This window comes from Miniopterus natalensis, chromosome 15 (assembly GCF_054644295.1).
Source record: "Miniopterus natalensis isolate mMinNat1 chromosome 15, mMinNat1.hap1, whole genome shotgun sequence".
Classification (NCBI taxonomy): domain Eukaryota; kingdom Metazoa; phylum Chordata; class Mammalia; order Chiroptera; family Miniopteridae; genus Miniopterus; species Miniopterus natalensis.
The window spans coordinates 31261439-31284237 of NC_142095.1; the positions used below are offsets into that span (position 1 = coordinate 31261439).

The following is a 22799-nucleotide window of genomic DNA, read 5'->3' on the forward strand; positions in this document are numbered from 1 at the left end:
TCTGGAAGAGAATGCATGGGAAAATTGCCAAGTTTGCAGATGGCATTCAGCTCTTCCAGGGATTAAAATGCCAAGATGATTAGGGATAAACTAAAAGATGAAGTGGCCGTGGGCAGAAAAGTGGCAGAGGAGTTTTAATGTGACTAAGTGTAAGAAAACATATTCAGGGGATATTATCTTATCAGAGGATCATGAGTGTTCAACTACAATCCAGCAAAGGAACCTAAAATAACATAAAATTGTTTTCTTAAGACATCAGTCCCATGAGATGTGACAGACAAAACACAAAAAGATCAAGAAAGTGAAAGGTGAAAAAATGTTGGTTATCATCATAAAGTTTATTGGAAATCCAACATTAAGGGTTTCTTACACTCTGACCTCATCTTGTCCAAGCCTTAGTACTTTCATACTGTATTTGTGATACAGACTATTAGGTCCACTTATCTACATACAAATGACATGATAAAAGTAGAAATAGCACCTCTCCCCCCCACCACCAAAAAAAATAACACAATGAAAAGGCTGAAATAATAAGTCGTTTTTCCAGTCTGTAAGGTTAAATATCCACAAGGATCAGAAGAATGTGAAGAAGGGAAAGAGAACATTGAGTGACTGTATACTTCATTCATCCCAGATAATCAACTTAATCTCACAATATTTCATGCCTTACAGGAATGTCATCTCAGTGTGTTACTGGTTTTATAGGAAAATGAGGCTCAGATAAATTAAGTGACACATTTAACAGTAGCAGTAAGTAGGTGGAAGAGCTAGCTGGTAAAATTAAATTTCAGCACTTCTGATGATCAGATTTAGAGACTGTATATACTTCGTTAGATGGGGACTCTGCTCTATTCACTTTCGTATTCTCAATACCTGTCCTACTGTTTGACACACAGTAGATGTTCAGGAAATGTTTATAGGGTTATTGAATTGAATACAGCTAGACATTTGGAGTTTAATATCAGAGAGGGCAACCATGTACAATCTGATAGAGTACCAAGCTTGTAGATCTCTGATGATATAAACTTAGTCCTCTGGAGTTTATAAAATTTATGAGATCCCTTAAGAAAGACAGCAATCTCAAGGTCCTGAAAATGACAAATTACTGAGTAAACACCCCAGCTGTGACTTCAGTTGGGAACAGCAAATCACTTTTTCTGAGCAGATTTTATGAAAGTCTCTATTTTGGGGAATAATTAAATGACGCACTATCACAAGATAACGAGATTATCAAATACAGAAAAGAGGAAAAAAAAGAATCCTGTATGTCAGAAGAACACATGATAGGAAGATTGGATGCATTTGTTTGTAATTATAGTGGAGCTACAGAACAGAATGCTTTGGAGTCATAGGACTGATTCTCTTTCCATGACTGGCTTATAAAATTAAATCAGGCTTATTTGATATTGGAGCAAAGTAGGTCAGTTATAAAGTGTGCTTTGGACAAACACTGAGAAAATAAATTTTCAAAAGATATGGATTTATTTTATGCCAGACAAATAGGGTTCCTAGCATTGAAAAATATCCAAGTTTAACTCCAGTGTAGGGTCACATCATACCCATAATCACCACTATCATCAAAGCTACACATTTCCATCCAGCAGTCTAGATACAAAGAAATGTCCTTTATGATTAGGCCCCACCATGTATTTCAAATTTATCTTCCACTATTTCCCTCCTGCAACACTGCTGTAGTCTTTATGTGAATTAGAAAAAAGCACCCCTTCCTCCAGGTGGACACACTCCTGAACCAGGATACTTGGCTTGGAAAGCAGAATGTGGGGCTGTGTTTCATCTTCCACTTGTATCCTCAGTCAATACCCTTGTGCTGTGGACAACCTGAAGAAGCAAATTCAGGAACCCTTCCCTACTACCATTCAGACCCCGAATAGTACTATTACCTCAATCTCCCATTCAGACACTGTTTCCAAACTACCTCTTGTCAACCTAATGCCTCTGTGCATTGGTCCACTTAGAAATCACCCCTTTCTCACAGTAGCCAAGATACGGAAACAATCTAAATGTTTGTCGATGGACAAATGGATATGGATATAGATAATGTGATACATGCATACATACATACACATATGAAAATGAAATACTCAGCCTTAAGAAAAGAAGGGAATCCTGCCATTTGCAACAATGGGGATAAATCTGGAGGACATTGTGCTAAGTGAAATAAGCCAGACACAGAAAGGTAAATATTGCACAATCTCACTTATCTGTAAATCTAAAATAGTCAAACTCAGAAGCAGAAACTGGGATAGTGGTTGTCAGGGGCTAAGGGAAGGGGAAATGAGGAGTGTTGGTCAAAGAATCTAAAGTTTCAGTTAGGTAAGATGAATGTGTTTTGGAGATCTCATGTACAGCATGGTGATGATAGTTAACAATACTGTATTGTATACTTGAAATTTGCCAAGAATTCCCAGCACCAGGAAAAAGAAAAAAAAAAAGGTGCTCTTAACAACTTTTTATGCATCTATTGAGATCATGTTTTTCTTATTAAATTTGCTGATGTGGTGAATTACATTAATTGATATTCAAATATTATATGAAACTTGAGTTCCTGGGATGAACCCCATTGGGTCACGATGCATGATCCCTTTTATATATCATAGGATCCAATTTGCTAAAATGCTGTAAAAATTGTTGTGTCTATGTTTATTGGGGATTTTGGTTTGTGGTTTTCTTTTCTTATGGTGTCTTTGGTTTGGTGTCAGAATGATGCTGGCTACATGGAACATGTTGGAAAGTAAGAGCTTTTGTGAAGCTTGTATTTTCTTTACAATAAATGGGAGAATTCAGCTGTGAAGCAATCTTAGGTTTTCTACTTTTTTTCCCAGCCTTTGGATCCAGGAATAAATCTTTATCATATAATGTTCTTTTTATGACTCCATTAGTTAATATGTTACAAAGAATGATTGCATCTAGACTTGTAAGTGGAATGGGACAAAAATCATTTTCTCATTGCTCTTATCCAAATTATTGCCAAGGTTATTCTAGCCTGAGGAAAACTGGATGGATAGTCTTCTGTTTTCTGGTACAAATTGTATGAATTACCTTCGCATGTATCCTAAAACCTATTAAAGATCACTTTTGAGGTAATATTTTTTTAAAAGTAAAAGGAATCACCTCTCTTCTCATTAAGGTCCAAAACAAGTTCCACCTCCTTTATAAAATCTTCCCTGTACTCTCCTCTTGCAGTGGTTTCTCCTTTCTCTGAAAGCTTAGTGTGAAACTCATTCAGTTGTTGCTGTCAATAGACCCAGCTTAGTATCATCCACTGATTTCTCATTTACATATAAACTGCTAAGCATTATGGAAGCATAAGAAAGTTTTATTTGTTTTTATCACTTTACTGATTTATTGCTTTACTTTGTGAGACTGCATCACCAGGGCACAGTTCACATAGCAAATTGCAGGAAGGTAATAAAAAAAGAGTTCTTCCTGGCTGGAGTGGCTCAGTTGGTTGAGCAGCATCCCATGCACCAAAGGGTTGTTGGTTTGATTCCCTGTCGGTGCATATATCTGGGTTTTGGGTTTGATTATCAGTCGGGGAGTATACAGAAGGCAACCGATGGATGTCTCTCTCTCTCTCTGTCTCTCTCTCTAAGCATGTCCCTGAGTGAGGATTAAATTTTTTTAAAAGTGTTCTCCCCTCATTCTGTTCTCATTAGCAAAGGAGTCTTGACCCTCTTTTCCCGGTCCAAGTGCAAACTACCATGGCTGGTATTACCAGCTTACTCACCACCATGGTTCTTCAGAAACATCCTTTTACCTCAAGGCAACACTTTGGATTTCCAAATCCAAACCCAGGTGGCACATTCCATTCTACAATTTTCCAACTGGCAACAATTCAGGGAGAGATGTTATTCATTAGAATAGGCACTAGTGACTGAATTTTGGCAGGCTGGGACAACTGGCACTGTCCTAGAAGAGACATTCCACAAGCTCCTAGTTACACCCCAGTTTAGCAACATGGAACCACACATGTTCTAAATGAAAAAAATGAACCTTAGATGCTATCCTCTCATTTTTATACAAGAAATTGAGGCTTAAAGAGGAAAAGTTGTCCAAGGTCATGTGGTGGGAACCCTGTGGGAACACTGATCTCTTATCAACCCAATGGTCTTTTTGTTATGCCAAGTTTAGTCCAGAATGGATCTGGATAAAAACTCATGCCTTAGTACAAAAGTGCAGTGATACATGGTGCTGTTCTGACTCTCTTCTGCTCAATGAATTTGTCCATCCTTTCAATTACTTCTAATGATCCACTGAAATGCTCTTCACATTCAATAAGCCCCCAAAAATGTAGTTTTAAAAACCAACCCAAACTGATTTTCCTGAAAACCTAGTGTTTGGATACATTCCTTTGAAATGGAGTCTATTATTCAGTGCTGTTACAATAAAATGCATTCTGTAAACCTTTTAAAATGTTCTCATCATTTACTCAATAACAAAGATTCATTAGATTAGGTACCTTCTATTTGTCCAGCAGTATGCAAAGCACTGGTTAGCAGGGTAGGGGAAGTAAAGACTATAGACTTTGTGTCACTCTGGCACAAAGAATAATAAAAATAAAAGTGTTAACAGAAGTATAGTAGCTTACTAATCCCAGAGTCCAAGCACCAGAATTATATTAACTACAGTAAAATTAATAATAGCTAGTATTTGTTAAGTACTTAGTAAGCACTAGTTACTGTGCTGACTTTACACATCTTATTCAATTAATCCTCACATCAAGCAAATAAAGGAGGTAGCATTATCTCATAATCTTACAGATAAAATAGATAGTATAGATAAGGTAATCTTACAGCAAAGACGCAGAGAGATTAACTTGTTCAAAGTCTTATAACTAAAGTGTGGTGGATTCAGGATTCGAGATCATACAAACTAACTCCAGAACAAATCTTATTAACCACTTCACACTACTTCTAAAATATGGAATTATTAAAAAAGAATTTTAAAAGAGGATTCTTTTTTTTTAAATCTCACAATGCACTAATAATTTTCTAAAATATTCACTTTTATGAGTGCTTTTCTACTTTAATTTTGGATTAAATAAAATTTTATAATAAAAAACAATTGAGATAGCAATTTCTATTCTATTTTAAAATGGCTTCCTAAGAAGTATGACTTTGTCAACATAAGAAACATCCAAACCTATAAAGAATTTTCATGAGTTTATCTGAGCCAAACTGACAACATTGCCCAGAAGCAAGATCTCAGGTGCTCTAGAGAATGAATTTTGCAGTTCTTTTATGCGTTTGAAATTAAAGAGGGAACATAAGGAAGATTACATGAAGGTGGGAGAAAGCAAGGTATAGGATAGTTAACAAGATTATGTGCTCTCCTGAGGGTGGTTCAAGTCTTCCTTGAGAGGTCTAAATTAAAGGATTATTTCTGACATTTCAAAGGTGTGTTAACCTAGATGCACAAGAACAATGGATGGGGCTTGCTTAAAAACCTTTTACTAAAGAAGTTCTAGACCTGGGCATGACTACCCACCGTGACCTGCCCAGTTAGGAATTCACCATCAGATTACCCCTTAAGGTTACTTTTGGTCACTGAAAGTAACGGTCCCCTTTTCTTTTCGTCCACAACTTTTATAATAAAAATATAGCTTTAAAAATGGATACTTAGCCCGGCTGGGCGTGGCTCAGCAGTTGAGCGTCGACCTAGGATCCAGGCGATCAGGGTTCGATTCCCGGTCAGGGCACATGCCCGGGTTGCGGGCTCAATCAATGACTCTCATCATTGATGTTTCTATCTCTCTCTCTCCCTCTCCTTTCCTCTCTCTGAAATCAATAAAGATATTTTTTTTTTTTAAAAAAAGGATACTTATACAAAACAGTACAGACAACCAACACCTGTAGATATAATTTAGTAACTGTCTTACTAATAATCAACCATTATAAATATTAATCCTCTTTTTTCTCACAGTGGCTTTTAAGAGAAAACTTTTTCTTCATCAGGCTTCTAAATAACTCTCAAACTCTTAAAGTTTTCAGTTTCTTTTTAGTTAAATTCCTTTATTTCTTTTATCACACCTTATAGGATAAAACACCTTTTTAGAGTTCCTTGTGTTCAACGGGGATTTGTTGTTTGACGGATAAAGAAATTCAGTTTGGCGAGATTAAAAGAGTTCTGGAGATTGGTTGCACAATAATGTGAATATCTTAGCACTATCAAATTATACACTTAAAAACGGTTAAAATGATAAAATTTATGTTATGTGTATTTTACCACAATTAAACATAAAAAAATTCCTTGTGCTCTTTTAGAGTTAGGATACTTAAACTTCAAAGAAATTAATTTAGAACAGATCAGGTACCAGATAGTCTATATACATGACCTTCTGTTTGTGCTATAGCACAGAGAAAGGAGTGATACATTCTGATTACAGGGCGAATGGGAGAAATTTTGTGTAGCTTAGGGATTCATCTGAATTGCATTTTCTTCATATGTAAATGAGGATGTTTAACCACATGGTTTCTAAGGGTATTTTCTAGCTCTGACAGTATCAGAGTTAAACAGTTAAGAAGATTTTAATATGTGGTGTGGAAAGGGCATTTCGAGTAGAGCAGTGGTTTAAGCAAAAGTATTGCAGTATGAATGTGTAACTCACAGAGCCAGGCTAAGTGGTGGTGCAGTTAGGGTATAACATAGGATCTGCATATGGCAGAGAGGAAGTGACAGGTGAGTGGGGATAAGGCTAAAGGAATGATGGAACCAGTTCTTGCTTCCTGGCTTGCCAGCAACTAGGAGAGGGACCTCTGAAGACCTGTGAAGCCAATCATTTGGAATCTGGGGAATAACAAAACAGAAATTTTGACAGTACTCTTGAAAAGAGATTTCTTCTTAACTGCTGTTTATTTCCCAGGTTCTAGATTCTGTACTTTGTGGATTTTCATAAAGCTGAAATCCTGAGGCCAAGAGTAGCTTCTCCCTTTGTGTTAACCATTCTGATACATAACTATGTTTCTTGAATGGCTTAAAGACTTAGTAGCCTGTCTCTCTATCATCCATGTGTAGGAAACTTAAAACTAGGTAGTCAAATCCCACCTCCTATCCCAATGCAAGAGTCTGTTCTACAATATTCATAACAAGTGGTCATCAGAAAAATTACTATTTTTCAGGGATGTGTGTGTGTGCGTTTCCAGTTTCAGACAGCTGGTTTTTAAACAGTGGTAAAATTTGCTGTCTTAAAGTTTGCTGTTTGGTTTTTGTCGGTGTGTTTAAAAAAAATTTTTCCCCATTACAGTTTACATTCAATATTATTTTGTATTAGTTTCCGGTGTACAGCATGGTGGTTGGACAATCATATACTTTATAAAGAGTTTTCTCTGATATTTCCAGTACCCACCTGTCATCATACATATTTATTAAGATATTATTAACTATATTTCCTATACTGTACTTTACATTCCTGTGACTATTTTGTAAGTACCAATCAGTACTTCTCAATCCCTTCACCTTTTTCACCTAACCCCACAACCCTCCTCTAGCAACCATCAGCCTGTTCTCTGTATCTATGAGTTTGTTTCTGTTTTGTTCGTTTATTCTGTTCTTTAGATTCCACATATAAATGAAATCATATGGTATTTATCTTTCTCTGATTGACTTATTTCACTTAGCATAATACCTTCTAAGTCCATCCATGCTGCTGCAAATGGTAAGATGTTCTTTTTATGGCCAAGTAATATTCCATTGTGTATATGTACCACAGCTTTTTTATCCACTCATCTATTGATGAGCACTTGAGTTGCTGAATGAACATTTAGGTAGGTGAATAATTCTAGACTGAGTGGGGTTTATTTCTCCTCTCAGCTTTTGAGGATATTATTCCTTTATTTTGCCACTACTTTCAGTTGAATTGTGATTTCCTATAGGATATCTTTTATTTCTGGATGCTCATAAGAACTGCTTTCTGTCTTTGCTGTTATGCCATTTTACTATATGTCTAGAAGTGGCTTTATGTTAATTTACCCTTTGGAATTCAATGTGCTTCCTAATTAAGGTCTTTCATCAATTTTTGAAAATTTTCAACCATTACCTCTGCAAATTGTTTCTTTTCCACCCTTTCCTTCTAGAACCATTATTAAACATATATTGAATCTTCTCATTCTATCTTCACGTCTCCTAACTTTGCTTTTGTATTTTCCCTTTTTGTAAAGCATCATGGGTAATTTCTGCCTTACCTTTCATTCACCAATTTTCTCTTCAGCAGTGTCTAATCTCCTGTTTAACCACCCATTATGTTTTAAATTTTAATATTATGTGTTTTTACTTCTAGAAACTGTATTTGTATATCTTTCTTATATTGTTCATGATATCTGGTTCTATCCTGTTTTTAATATTTTTGTCCTTAATCATTTAAGATATATTCATTTTAAAGCTATTTTTATTATCTTATGGTTTTAGATCTTTTATCATCTTAAGAGGGTTTGTGTTTTCTTCTGCTAGGCACCCCAGGGTATCACTGGCTGGGCATACTTTTATGTAAGTAAAAGTATCAACTTGCAGGACCTCAGACCACACAGGTAGTATACATCCAAACTCCAAAACCGAGGACAGACCTATGGTTTTGTTTTAAGGTTTTTTATTGATTTTTAGAGAAAGAGAGAGAAGGAGGGAGGGGGGGAAAGAAAAAAAATTGATATGTTCTTCCACTTATTTATGCATTCATTGGTTGCTTCTTGTACATGGCCTGACTGGGGATTGAACCTGCAACCTTGGTGTTTCAGGACAATGCTCTAACCCACTGACCCATTCAGCCAGGGCAAGGCCTATGGTTTTGGATACTCAAATAGAGACTTTTTTTTTCCTATCTAGAGGATAGGCTGAGATACACAACTTTCTTGTGTCCATGTATTGAGATTTTGGTTTTTTCTATCCACCATTACACTCAAATGCCCCAGTCTCACTTGTAGGTCTTACCTTTAAGGCCTGTCTTATGAAGACTCAAGCCTTCATTTCTTTTTCCTGTGTGGTATTAAAATCCAAGTCCCAAAGCTTCCAAAACAGATATCCCAAGAGGCTTGATACAACATCATCTTATAGACTTACTATTCAGTCTGTCTTCCTTTTCAGCCATTGGAGGGTGCTTTACTTTCTTGCAAGCTCAATTATATGTCTTCAAGAATGTTTTTATTTTTTATTCAGAGCTCTTGGGAGTTTAGACGGTAGAGAATTTGCAAGTTATAGAGTTCAAATTACTGCTGGAAAGAGAAGTGAAATTGTTTTCTTTTTCTGAGCTTCAGATAAGAAGCTCAAAAGCATATTTTAATTCAGCATACATTTATTGATCACTTACTGTAATGATTAAATTTTATGTGAAAACTTGGCTAGACTATGGTGCCCTGTTGTTTGGTCAAACACCAGTCTACGTGTGGCTGTGAAGGTATTTTGTAGATGTGGTTAATATCCACATCAGCTGACTTTAGGTAAAGGAGATTATCCTTAACAATCCTTAAAGGCCTCATTCCATCAGCAAAAAGCCTTAAAGGCAAAAACTGATTTTTCCCAGAGAAGAAGGACTAACATAGAAATCCTGCCTAAGTGGATTTCCAGCCTGCTGGCCTGCCCTACAGATTTTAGACTCAAGTCTGCAACACCAGGTCTTTCCCAAGTTCCTAGCTTGTGGCCCGCACTACAGATTTCAAACTTGCCGGCTCTGCAATCATCTAAGCCAATTCCTTAAAATATATCTCCTATTAGTTCTGTTCCTTTGGAGAACCCTAATTGGCATGCTCACTAGGAATGAGGCCCGATGAGGGACAAAAAGATGAGTCGGATTCAATCCCCTTCCTTGTCCTCACAGAATTAATTTGTAGTCTAGTGGTAGACAAATAGTTACCAAAAGATGTAAACTATAACTCAATCCACTATAATAATATAAGAAGTAATTTATCCATTTATCCCACAAATATTTATTAAGCATCTACTGTTAGTGAGATGCTAGATGACAGAGGCAAATATAAGGCAGAGAACACTATCTAGTGTGTGAATCAGGTACAGAGATAAAATATAACATGTAAGTACAAAGATAGAGATAGGTATATTCTATTATGGAAGTAGCCTTACTCAGTGTGGAGGGGTCAGGAAAGCCATCTTGGAAGAAATGATGTCTGAGTCCATCCTAAATTTAAATAGGAGTTAGCCAGGCAAAAGTGACGTAAAAATTAGGACAGGGAATTCAGGGCAAATGGACAGCATAAGCAAAGGCATGGAAGTGAGAAACAACATGGCATGTGCAAAATTGCTGTACATAAAATAAGAGGCAGGGAATAATGGGAGATGAGGCTAAAAACTTATAATACTACAAAAGAGGGAGAGTGTGTGTAAGGTTGGAAATTGAGAAAGGCTTCTTGAAAAGGTAGCATTTAAGCTTGACCTGGAAAAATGAGTAATATTTTAATAGGTGAAGATGAAGAGGAAAGAGACAAAGCACAGTACTCTCAGAGAATACATAGGATACGTGAAGGGGACACTGGGAAATAAGAATACAGAGGTAGACTATGGCCAGACCACAGAGAGCTTTGAATGATTGATGACTCTCAAAGTAGAGAATTAGATATATTACCTCAGGTCGTGGCTAGAGGCCTATGAGAAACAGAAGATGATGAGGAAATTGCGGTTATAAACACCTACCACCTCCAAGGGCTTGGAAGGCCCTGAAAGAAACACCTGGCCATGGCATTCAGCTGCCTCTGGAAGATGTAGCCAGACTAGCCAAGGGACAGGAAACATCTGTGCCACCATGACCTGCCTGAATCCGCTCTCTCACTATCCATCTTGGCACTACAAAAACTGGGAACAGAACAAAGGCTAAAACAAGCCCCAGCCTGGGTTCTAGAGAAAAACAATAACAAGAGGGGGCCAAACTGATTTACTAGAAGGGAAGAAGAGGTGGACTCTGTCAGATCTCACCAAGGAGAAGAAAATAAAAGACTTATTGTTACTGTTTTCTGTCCTTGGGAAATAAGGCTATAAACAGTAAATTGTCATTAACAGAACACAGACCTGGAAAGGAAACATAGGTTCTAGTCCAGATGCTGTCACTAACTTGCTGTATGGATTAGGCAAGTTGTTTCACTTCTCTAAGTCTTAATTTCACCATTTGTATTGTGAGGGAGTTGAACTAGGCTAGTGATTCTCAAACCCTGTTCTGTGGAGCCCCCAGGTTATCTCTGGGAACCCCCAACCCTATTTTATGAAAGCAGCTCCATTTGACCAGATTCTACACATAGGGTTCTGCCTAAAGCTTTGTTTGAAAAAAGAATTCAGCTCCTTCAAAAAAATGTGAAGAACCCTGGACTTGAATCGCTATGATCCTTTCTAATTTCAGTGGTATATAACTTTGTGATTTCATGATAAGTTGCTATTAGGGAGCTCCTAACTTAAGGTCAAATTGGGGCTGGGGGTTACATAATAAACTCATAGTAGAGGAAAGGTCCAGAGAGAACAAAGGTAGGTATGAACGTGGGGAGAGGAAATGAACCTGGGAGAAAATCAGGTATCAAAAAAGTAGGCAGTTAGACAAACAAAATAGATCCAGAGACATGGAAGCATGGAACAGACTAAGGAATCTCAGAGGGAAGGGGGGAGGGGAGTGGGAAGAGATTAACCAAAGAACTTATATGTATATCTGCATACCTCATAGACACAGACAATAGTGTGGCGAAGGTCTTGGGGGAGGGGGAGCAATGGAGGAAAAAGGGGGGACATCTGTAATATTTTCAATAATAAAGATAAATTAAAAAAAAAGTAGGCAGTTAAAGAGCCAAGACTAATATAGATTTCAAAGTCTTTCCCAACATAACTAAAATCAGACAACCATTTGAAAAGTGACTGAAGAAAAGGGTTTCTGGAAAGAACTGTGTTCTAAAATTCTGTTTTCCTGCGAATAATTAAAACCACAAATAACAAGGGTTGACTATATACATACCACAACATAGCTCTATAACAAAAACTTGTTGGTGAGAAAAATTATGATTGAGGAAGAAAAAAGAGCTGGTGAGGTATACAGGAAAAGCTTATTTATTTGTTCAATTATTACAAATTTATCAAATTTCTGCTAGGGGCCAGATACTGCTAAGTTGCTGGGATTTAGAAATGAATAAGACACTATCTTTGTCCTCAAGGAACACAAAATTTAACAGAAGAGACAGACTCATCAGTAAAATTAGATGAGATGAATTCAGTTCAAAAGAGCTGAATGTTCACAGACAAGGAAAGGTACAGTTCAAGGAACACTAGTTGATTTCAAATAATAGTTAGAGAATATATATATTCTGACCAAAAAAGGATACCTGGCACTTACACGTAAAAGAAACTTGCTTCTCTAGGGACCAAAGAAGGGAAAAATAAAAGAAAATAGTGATGACAGGAATGAAGATTAGAAACCCAGGAATGAAGAAGGGGGGGGGGGGGATGGAGACTGTGAAGAACTGCGTTGTTCAATACAGTAGCACAAGCCACATGTGGCTACTGGGCACCTGAAATGCGGCTAGTGAAAATTCAGATGCACTGTGAGGTAAAATACACACCCAGTTTCGAAGATTTAGTATGAAAGAATGTAAATCTCTCTTTAATAATTTGTTTCCTATTGATTACATGTTGAAATAAGAATATTTTGCAGAAAAAAGAATTAAGAATATTTTGGACATATTGTATTAAATAAAATATATTATTAATTCCACCTGTTTCCTTTTACTTTTTTTTATACTGTGGCTGCTAGAAAATTTAAAATTTCATCTAAGGCTCACATTTGCAGTTTGCATTATATTTCTATCAGAGAGTGTGGGGTTAAACCTTTGACAAGCCCAATGAATAAGATGACAGTATACCCCTATAACCAAAATCCTTAAGATAAAATATGAACCCTTAAACTTCCTCACACTCTACCTAAACACACTTTATAATAGGGTCAACAATATACTGGCTACTTAACAGTCTTGCATTGGTCAAAGGTCTATGAAGGAGAGAGAAAAATGGGAAAAGTCATTCAATTTTGCACCTAAACTATGAATAGCTGTTTCATCACAAACATATGGGACTTTGAGCAAGGTTTTTCATCTCTCTATACCTGCTTCCTCATATGTAAAATGGGGTAAGATCCCTTTCCAGCTATGGTTGTATTTTAATTTGTTTTCAAAAGTTTCTCATATAATATCTCACTTGACCCTTACTACAACCTTGGGGTTAAGCTGGGTGAAGATCATTATCCCCATTTTACAAGTAAACTAAAGCAAAAAAAGTTCATTTGCTCATGAACATAAAACTGAGCTGGATCCTCTCACTGTAAAGTCACTCCTCTTTCCATTACTCCATGCTACCTCTTCTTGCTCTTGCTTTTTACATAGCTCTTCCTATATACGTCCCTTTCCCTAACCAAACTAAGTTCTTAAATGCAGTATCCATGTCATATTCACCTCTGTAACCACCATATCATCTAACGCCCTCCACGAAGTAGAAGCTCAGAATTAAGACTAAGTAAAATATAGCACAGAGGGCCAAGATAGAAAGACCTGGGAATCCCCGTTCCCATTTTCCAGCTCACTTAGGGGGGCTGACTCCTGCCTCTGTAGAAGATGCTACTAACTTCTGGGCAGGAAATTCTATCCTTTCCCAGAAGGCCAAAAGGCAGAATACATATAGACAAGGGGAGAAGATTTGAAACTTGATAACTCTAACTGCAACCCCAAGGCAGAATTTTTAGCAGGTTATATAACAGATTCTGGCACTACCCACTCATGTCATCCAGAGTGCTGTTGGTTCCAGTTCCTGATGTTATATGGGAGGGTGGGTTGGGATATAGTTAGTTTTCTCTTACCTAGGTCCTTTGTAAACAATGAGTTATGAGATCTTATATGAGTCAGCACTGAGTGGTACAAAATCCACAGCAGTATATCTAAAGTAATTTCCAGCATTTCTTTGTAGATTTTAAAACCAGATTTAAATAAGACATTCCTTTTCCTTAAGACTATACCTTAGTAAGGTGCAATTTAGGAACTAAATCTGTCTATCTCAACACTGAATCAAAAGCACCTAGCAAAGTTGTCACTCAATAAATACATGCTGAATAACTCGGTAGTCATTAACTGGAAGAAACTGCTCTGTAGTTTTCTCTAAGAATAAAAACTGGATCCAATGATCTTGTACTTGGAAGCTTTTGTGAGCACAGTGATGGTATACCTTAAGCGTGTCTTTTTACATATCCATGAATGTGAGGGAAGGTGCCATATAGTTGTAATTAACTGCACTGACATTTTTATATAACTTCTAGTTAATATATTTAATCACAGAAAATTTCTGAATGAAACTGAAATTGCAATGACCTCTGCTTCCTCCAATCAAGAATGCCCTAGATTCTAGAGTTTACAGCAACATTTGTTATCAACAAGAGGGAACCCTCTCTAAAATATCAGGAACTCTTCTGAGAATCATTATCGTGGAGGAGGATAGCTGTTATTTAATGCTTTTTCCCCTCTTTCTCCACAAAACATGTAGAGCTCAGTCTGCATCCCAAGGTCTCAGAAGACTAGAAAAGGGTTAGGAGGAGGATGACTGCTACAGTCACACCTAATGCAGTGGATTGGATATTCAGGCCATTCTGAGGAAAGAGCCTCTCAGCAAAAAATTATTTGCTAACAAACCACTGACCAATCACAAAACCAGGATGAGGCCATAGCCACTATTCTTTCAGGTCAACTTTTCCTCCCTCTGTATTCCTACCTACCTTTTCCCTTTTCCTCTACCAACTATGCTCCCATTCTCTTCCCCTCTTCCCCCAGCCTTCTCTGACCATGCTCCCCATTTCCCTGCTGGCAATTGGAAATATAGCATCCTCACAAAAGTCCCTACTTTCAAGCCCAGAAATATGATTAAGGAAAAGTTTTTCATTTCCTTTTTGCCCAGGAGTTCAGGAAGATCCATAAGTTTTGCTGTCTGGGGGCTATTGATGTATTATTGCTAGTCTTTGATTTATCTAGGCCATCCCTCTCTCTCTAAAACAAACAAACAAACAAACAAATCAGCTAAGAAGCTGTCTATCTTTTCTGGATTATCGTTAACCCTTTGATCTGGACTCAATGATTTATTCAAGGCCCTGACACTCTTGGTTGAGAAATGTGTAGTTAAAAAGACAGGCACTTACCCTCAAAGTGAAATAATAATCTTAATTTAATACTTTAATTATTGAATATCTATTTTATGCTAGGAGGTACTATACTAGATGATGGGCATGTAGAGATGAGTAAGTCCAGACCCTGCTCTAAGAAAGCCAACAATTGCCCAATTTATCAAATAGTATACAGAATGCTCACTATGTACTATTTACTGTATTAACAGCTAGGGAAAGAAGTGGTATTCTGGGGAGCAAAATAATACTCTAAATAATAATCTCTCATCCTAATGTAAAATTAGGGAGACAAACATCAAATACCCTCAGTCAGAAACCCTCAGGGTTTAAGTTCTTATATAAATTGGAACTCCAGATTCCTTGCATACCTTTTCCCAGTAACTTGGTGGGTTTTTTTTAACTTCATTTTTATTGCTGACACTATTACAGTTGTCACCATTTCCCCCACTTTGCCCACCTCCACCCAGCCCCCCACTTTCCTCTGGCCATCACCACACTGTTGTCTGTGTCTGGATTATGCATCATTCTTGGCCTAATCCCTTCACCTTTTTTCACCCAGTCCCCCAATCTCCATCCCTCTGGGTACCAACAGTCTGTTCTCTGTATCAATGAGTGTGTTTCAATTTTATTTGTTTATTTATTCTGTTCTTTAGATTCCACACATAAGTGAAATCACATGGTATTTGCTTTTCTCTGACTGACTGATTTCACTTAGCATAATACCCTCTATTGCAAATGGTAAGGTTTCATTCTTTTTATGGCCAAGTAGTATTCCACTGAATATATGTACCACAGCTTTTTTTTATCTACTCGTCTATTGATGGGCACTTGGGTTGCTTCCATATCTTGGCTATTGTAAACAAAGGCTGCAATGAACACAAGGGTGAATATTTTCTTTCAAATTAGTGTTTGGGTTTCTTCAGCTATATACCCAGAAGTGAAATCACTGAGTCATCAAGCAGTTCCATTTTTAATTTTTTTAGGAATCGCCATACTGTTTTCCATATTGGTTTCACCAATCTGCTGGGGTGTGTTTTGAGAATAATATCATGCTGTCAAATCTGTCTAATGACATCAACCACATTTTCCTAGCTTGCATCTCTCAGTTGTAGCTGTTAAGTGCTAACACTGACAAAAATCACCATTCCTATGTCCAAAATTTCCTTTGATAAAAACCCATCGAGACCATCAATACTAATATGCCCACTAATATGGCTTGAATGATGTTTTTATTCTTCAGAACCTGTTCAGTGAACAAATTTGGCTTCTATGACAAAGAAACTGATACATAATTTGCTCCATCTTTCAGCAGAGCTTCTAGACAATGACATCACAGAAGATTAGAAGTGGAAAGAAACTTAATGTTTATTTTGGTCTTATTTTATTTTATTTTTTTAAAATATATCTTTATTGATTTCAGGGAGAGGAAAGGAGAGGGAGAGAGAGAGATAGAAACATCAATGATGAGAGAGTCATTGATCGGCTGCCTCCTGCACGTCCCCGACTGGGGATCGAGCCCGCAACCCGGGCATGTGCCCTGACCGGGAATCGAATCCAGATCCTCTGGATCCTACGTCGACGCTCAACCACTGAGCCATGCCCGGCAAGGCTGGTCTTATTTTATTAATGAGAACACAGAGGCCCAAAGGGGAGAAGTGATAAGTTCAAGGTCAAAGGGATTGTGAAGGAGAGGAAGGGTTATGAGGATCACCAACAGATCCTGGAGGAAAGGTACAGGGCATCTGTTAAGAATAGTAACGCAAAGTAAGGAAAAAGCAAAAAATATTATAGAGCTACTCTCAGAGCTCCAATGGCTCTTTAATACTGATCAAGAAACCTAAAAGATTATTCCAAAATCACCTCAAACTTTGGTCCAACAGCCCCTTCCCCCATTCCCTAAATGTTCCAGGTGGTCAATCAATAAACATTTATTGTGCACCAACTATGTAAAACATTTTTAAGCATCACAGGGTGTAAAACACAATAATATATGAAATATAGTCCCTTATCCCAAAAGACTATGGACTGGCTGAGGACAGAAGAAATAATACATGAGGGGGGCAGTGCTGGAGGGCAGAGGAGGTGGCATGGTTGGTCTTCTCCTCACCATGAGGCCGCAGTAAGCACCATTGTTCAGGAAGGTATTCATTCAGCAAGGATACAGCAGTGGCACATGCTGCCAGTTCCAGACCAAGTTCTTGCAAAGCTGGAGAACCAGCTTGAAAGGCACCAGTTTGAAGAAATAGTTCGAACTCTAAGTAACCTTTACGCAGAAGCAGAGAAGCTTGAGGGCCAATCATATCTTAAAGGCTGTTTAGCTTGTATAACAACATACACCATCTTCTTATGCATGGAAACTCATATGAGAAGGTTTTGAGTCTCCAAAGAGACTCAAGAGCAAAATGAGAAGATATACATTCCCCAAGGACTCCTCCTGACAGATCCCATTGGGAGAGAACTTGAGTTATTGAAATTTTCATTTATGAAGACAGAGGCATGAGCAGTGGAAGATAAACCATAGAATTAAAGATCCCAGCTCCAGTTCCATCTAACCACTGAATGATCACAGAGTGTCCCCTACCTCCTCTCCAGAGCGCCATTCCTTTGTATCTGCCGCCAGAGCCACAGTGTTATTTACTCCAAGGACTAACTTTCTAAAATTTGACACCAGGAATGACGTCTAGTCACTCAGCATCTACTTTGTGTCTCCGAATTATGTAGGACTCTGTAATCTTTTGATTAGTTTCTACGAAAACACAGTGAAGCATTTTACTTTTTTAATTGGAAGCCATTAATAAAATATGCAGTTGGTCAGCCTAAAACAAAGCTTATTTCTTATCTGCCACCAATACTAATGGTTCTTATCATAAACCCCAGGTGGCTATAGACTTCAAAGTCATATCTTAGCCAGTGTCCAATATTATTCCAAATTAATAAAATGCTTTTCTCCAAGATTTCAGTGAAGGATAGGCTGTGTCTGTGGTTTTGTTAATACATTTCCCAGATTTCAAAGAACAACATTTTTCCATGACTCAGATCTTAAAGATCTATTTCTACTGTTAATTTTCTCAAACCGAAGATCATTGGAAAAAATAATGTATCATGTTATTTGTTTTATTATAGAAATTATCCCTAATAAAGCAGTATCTGATGCAATTTCCAGTTATTTTTCTTTGGAGAATTTTGTTATTATTGCATTACCTTGAATGCTGAGAAGATGTAGTATGTGCTGCTTACTCCTTACAAAAATAAGTAAGCACAACAAAGTGGAAGCTAAACCATCAAACACATAAACATCCCTCTTGTGTCCCTGAATGTATAATAAGCAAGCATAATAAATAATTTTAGTTTTGTTATAAATGTAACTTAAGAAAAAATTTTGATAGGAATAATACTGCTCCTTTCAATTATTGCTCATTTTTAACCATCCCTACTGGCAAACCTTATGATTCATAGACTTTCTTCATATACAGTACCCAATGCACGTAAGTCCCATAATGGGCTCAAGTAAAGTGAGTTAAGTGATTTCCAACTAAAATTCTCAAGTCTGAGTCAATACTTCTGGTTCTTCTTGGGCTGCATGTTCTTAGTATTGGAGCTTCTTAGGCCCTTTATTCATCTTTGCAGTTTGAGAGTACCATATTTGGGAGAGAGTTAAGAAACATACTAGGAGAGAATGAAACAGTTAAAAGTTTTACTTTCAGAGTTATTCTAGGTGCTAATATTGAATTTAATCATTCAGATTTAATTTCTTTTATGGATCTGTTACTCAATAAATCCCATAGGTCTGTGTAATATTTTAATTGTATAAAACTCCTTTGTTACTTTATAGCCTATAATAATATGTCTGTGTGCCCTTTAAACCCATTGCAATAATTTTGCTGAAATATTAACTCATTAGTAGAACTTTTTCTTAAACAAACAAAAAGAAATAATACATGAGAAATAAAATAATGAGTGGTCAAGGGATTCCAAGTAAGTGGTACAGCTAATAAGTTTTCTGAACTCAGAGGAGCTTGAAAAGAGTTCAATAGGTAGAAGCATAGTGAGAACAATTTTGGAGAAACTAGGGCATGACTAGAATAAGAATTTGGCTGGAAGACAAGATAATGGAGACCCTTCAGGCCTGCCTGGAGCTGAGAACCTAATTTGTAGATCTTATCACTGATGAAGAGGAGATATACTCAGAGGAATCACAACAAAAGATGAGATTGGAAGCAGCAGCAAATACTAAAAAAAACAACCAACACAGTTAACCTTAGTTTCAAGAATCAGTTCTGTCACCTACTAGTTATGTGGCCTTGAGCAAGTTATGTAATCTCTATAGAAATAAGAATAACAATACCTTCCGCACAGGGTTATTATAAAGTAAACATGGATAAACACTTAGAATAGCACCACGGATGTAATAGATGAACAATAAGTGGTTGGGTATTTTTGCTGTTGCTGGTGTTAATTTTGTTTTGGTTTTCGTTTGAAAGCAGGTTTGGGAAGGGAAATGCTGGGTAAGGAAAATGTTGAAAATGTTGAAAAAATGTTGAAAAAATGTTGATGAATGTTGGGAAGGGAAATGCTGGGTAAGGAAAATGTTGAAAATGTTGAAAAAATGAGGATGAAGTGACTAAGTCCTAGACACGAATAGAGTAAGAAACAGGAGGGCTAGAAACAAATTTTCCACTTCTGAGGTGGTGGAAATTCAATGAGAAGGAGAAGGATTGGTCCAGACCTGTGGTTCTCAAACACAGCTCTGACTGGTTATATAAGAATCACTTTTTTTTTTTTTTTAAACAGGTTTAATTCACTTTATTTTTCTGGTATGGAATTATGTGGTGGCCACAGCTGGAGCCTGGGTCCTTTGCACAGAAATTCTGGTGTGGGTCTTTACAAGGTGGGTCTTTATCAGTGAATTCCTGATAGGAAGACTTGGTGAAAACAGTCTCTTTCCAGAGATCTGGGGTGAGATAGCTGTAGGTCTTAGAGATGGCATCAAATGTGGCCTTGGCGAAGTTGCCCAGGGTAGCAGTGCAGCCCCTGGCCGAGGTACAGCAGTCATCCATACTGGCCATCATCAACAGCTTCTTGGGAACAGGGGCTGAGACGATGCCAGTTCCCCTGGGGGCAGGGATGAGGCCACCAATACCGAGCCACAGTGGCCAGTCACCTTGCAAGGGATGGTGTGGGGCTTGCCAATCTTATTCCTCCAGTAGCCTCACCACACAGGGACAATAGAGAACTTGGCCAGAATGATGGCCCCATGGATGGCAGCAGCTACTTCCTTTGAGCACTTAACACCCAGACCAGCATGTCCATTGTAGTCCCAGATGGCGACAAATGCCTTGAACCGGGTCCTCTGATCAGCGCGTCTGCTTTTGCAGGGGCATAATCTTCAAAACCTCATCTTTGAGGGATGCCCCCAAGAAAAAGTCAATGATCTCAGATTCCTTGATGGGCAAGAAGAGACAGATCTCCTCCAGGGACTTGATCTTCATGTCTTTGACCAGGCAGCCCAGCCTGGTGTCAGGGATCCACTCCTTGTCCTCGGCCTTGCCTCCACGAGTTCCGTGGCCTCGGCCCAGGCCCCAACCCCAGCCACGAGCTGGGCCCTGGAAAACCTAATAATTTCTATACTAGATAGCACTTAAAAGTCTTTTCCAAACCTAAGAACCTCTGATGACAAGCAGTGAATTATGAAGACGTGAAGTACTATCTCTAAAATCCAGGCATTCAAAGATTCAGGAAATCGAGGCCTCCCCGCCATATTCCATAATTCTTTTCTATCCTCACCCAAGGATATGCTTATTGATTTGAGCCAAAAAGAAAAAAGAGAGAGAGAGATTTGTGGAAGGAAAATAAAACATTTCTATTGTTCTTAACTCTCCCCTTGAGAGAGTCTGTCGGATTACTTTGACTGCTAAATGTTGTTGATATTGAAGTAAAAAAAAATTCTACTTTCCTATAATGTCTAACCATTCCTACTGTTCTTAATTATGTCATTTGGACTAATCTGCTTTATTTTTCACCTAGAATGCCGGTGACTAAGTCTCACCACTCTCAGCACTGTTATTAACAAATCTTGCAGACTAAAGTTTGAGTTTAGCTTCTTACCCTAGGTTTGGTAGAACTGGGGTAGTGAGAGATAGGCAGCACCTTTGAGATAAAAAAAAAAAAATTCAAGTCCTTTATAAACAAATATAAAAAATTAAGGAGACAAGTCAAGTATAACAGCACTAAGTCAAAATTCAGGTCTTTTACTTCTAATCCAGTGCCATTCTCCTATCCTAATAAAGGACTAACACATGGAAGAAAGAAACTACAAAATAACATATATCAGGGTACTATAAAAGTCCCAGAGTTGGATAGTAGCAATGGATATATCTCGTCTAAAACTCCTTATACAGGCTTTTATCTAATTTATTTGTAAATACTTTTTTTTTTTTTTTTTTTTTGGTTAATCTTCACCCGAGGATATTTTTCCCATTGATTTTTTTAAAGAGAGTGGGAGGGAAGGAGGGAGAGAAACATCAATGTGAGAGAGACATCTGTATTGGTTGCCTCCCACACAAGCCTAATGAGGGCCAGGGATGGAACCTGCAACCCAGGTACATGCCCTTCACAGGAAATCAAACCCTTGACCCTTTGGTGTGCAGGCTGATGCTCTAAGCACTGAGCAACACTAGCCAGGGCTGTAATATACCTTTTTTAAACTTTATTTTTATTGTTGACACTATTACAGATGTCCTCATTTCCTCCCATACCTTTGCCCACCTCCACCCAGCCCCTGCCACCACTTCCCTCTGGCCATCACCACACTGTTGTCTATGTCTATGGGTTATGTTCTTTGCCTAACCCCTTCACCTTATTTCACCTAATCCCCACCCACGCACTCTGACAGCTGTCAGTATGTTCCATGTATCCATGCCTCTGTTTCTATTTTGTTCATCAGTATATTTTGTTCATTAAATTTCACATATAAGTGAGGTCAAATGGTATTTGTCTTTCTCTGGCTACTGGCTAGTAACAAGGTAATATTTACCTCCTAAGTTAGCCTATTTTACCTTTTGATGGCACTTTAGAATGTCTTCCTAATACCATACTTTGTAGAAAAAAGTTAACACAGGAGGCCTGAGACTGCTATCCTTAGAAGGGCTTGATTGCAAAGTTGGCCTTTGGCTGATATTTAGGAACTTGGATTTTAGGAGGGTACCATTCCCCGAACTCATAAGAATAATTCACTGTGTCTAAACTGTACCGAAATGTGGTTTATGCTAAACACCTGCCTTCCTTCTAGGAGTTTGAAATTATAGTATGTGCTGCAAGCAGAGTGGGCCTATGTAACCAGCACCCAATAAAAACTTTGGGGAATGGATCTCTAATAAGCTTCCAGACATTTCACACTTGTTATCATAACTTGCTGCTGGAATAATTGAGTACATCCTGTGTGACTCTACCAGAGGATTCTTGGAAGCCTGCATATAGTTTCCTCTGGGTTTCATCCATGTGCCTTTTCCCTTAACTGATTTTGCTTTGTAACCTTTCATTGTAATAAATCTTAGCTATGAGTGAGATTATATGCTGAGTCCTGGGAATTCTCCTAACGGATCATCAAACCTGGCTGGGGGGGGGCTTGTTGGGGACCCCTTACACACATACTGAG

The 22799-nt window shown here is 37.9% G+C and overlaps 1 protein-coding gene and 2 pseudogenes across 2 annotated transcripts in view; 1 reads left to right on the forward strand and 2 right to left on the reverse strand.

Annotated features, from left to right (window-relative positions):
• SYN2 (synapsin II) overlaps window positions 1-22799 on the reverse strand; it is a 124820-nt gene that overhangs the window by 55333 nt on the left and 46688 nt on the right. The gene's annotated exons all lie outside the window — the stretch shown is intronic.
• LOC107534794 (golgin subfamily A member 7 pseudogene) lies at window positions 17254-17659 on the forward strand (annotated as a pseudogene).
• LOC107534766 (small ribosomal subunit protein uS5 pseudogene) lies at window positions 19968-20903 on the reverse strand (annotated as a pseudogene).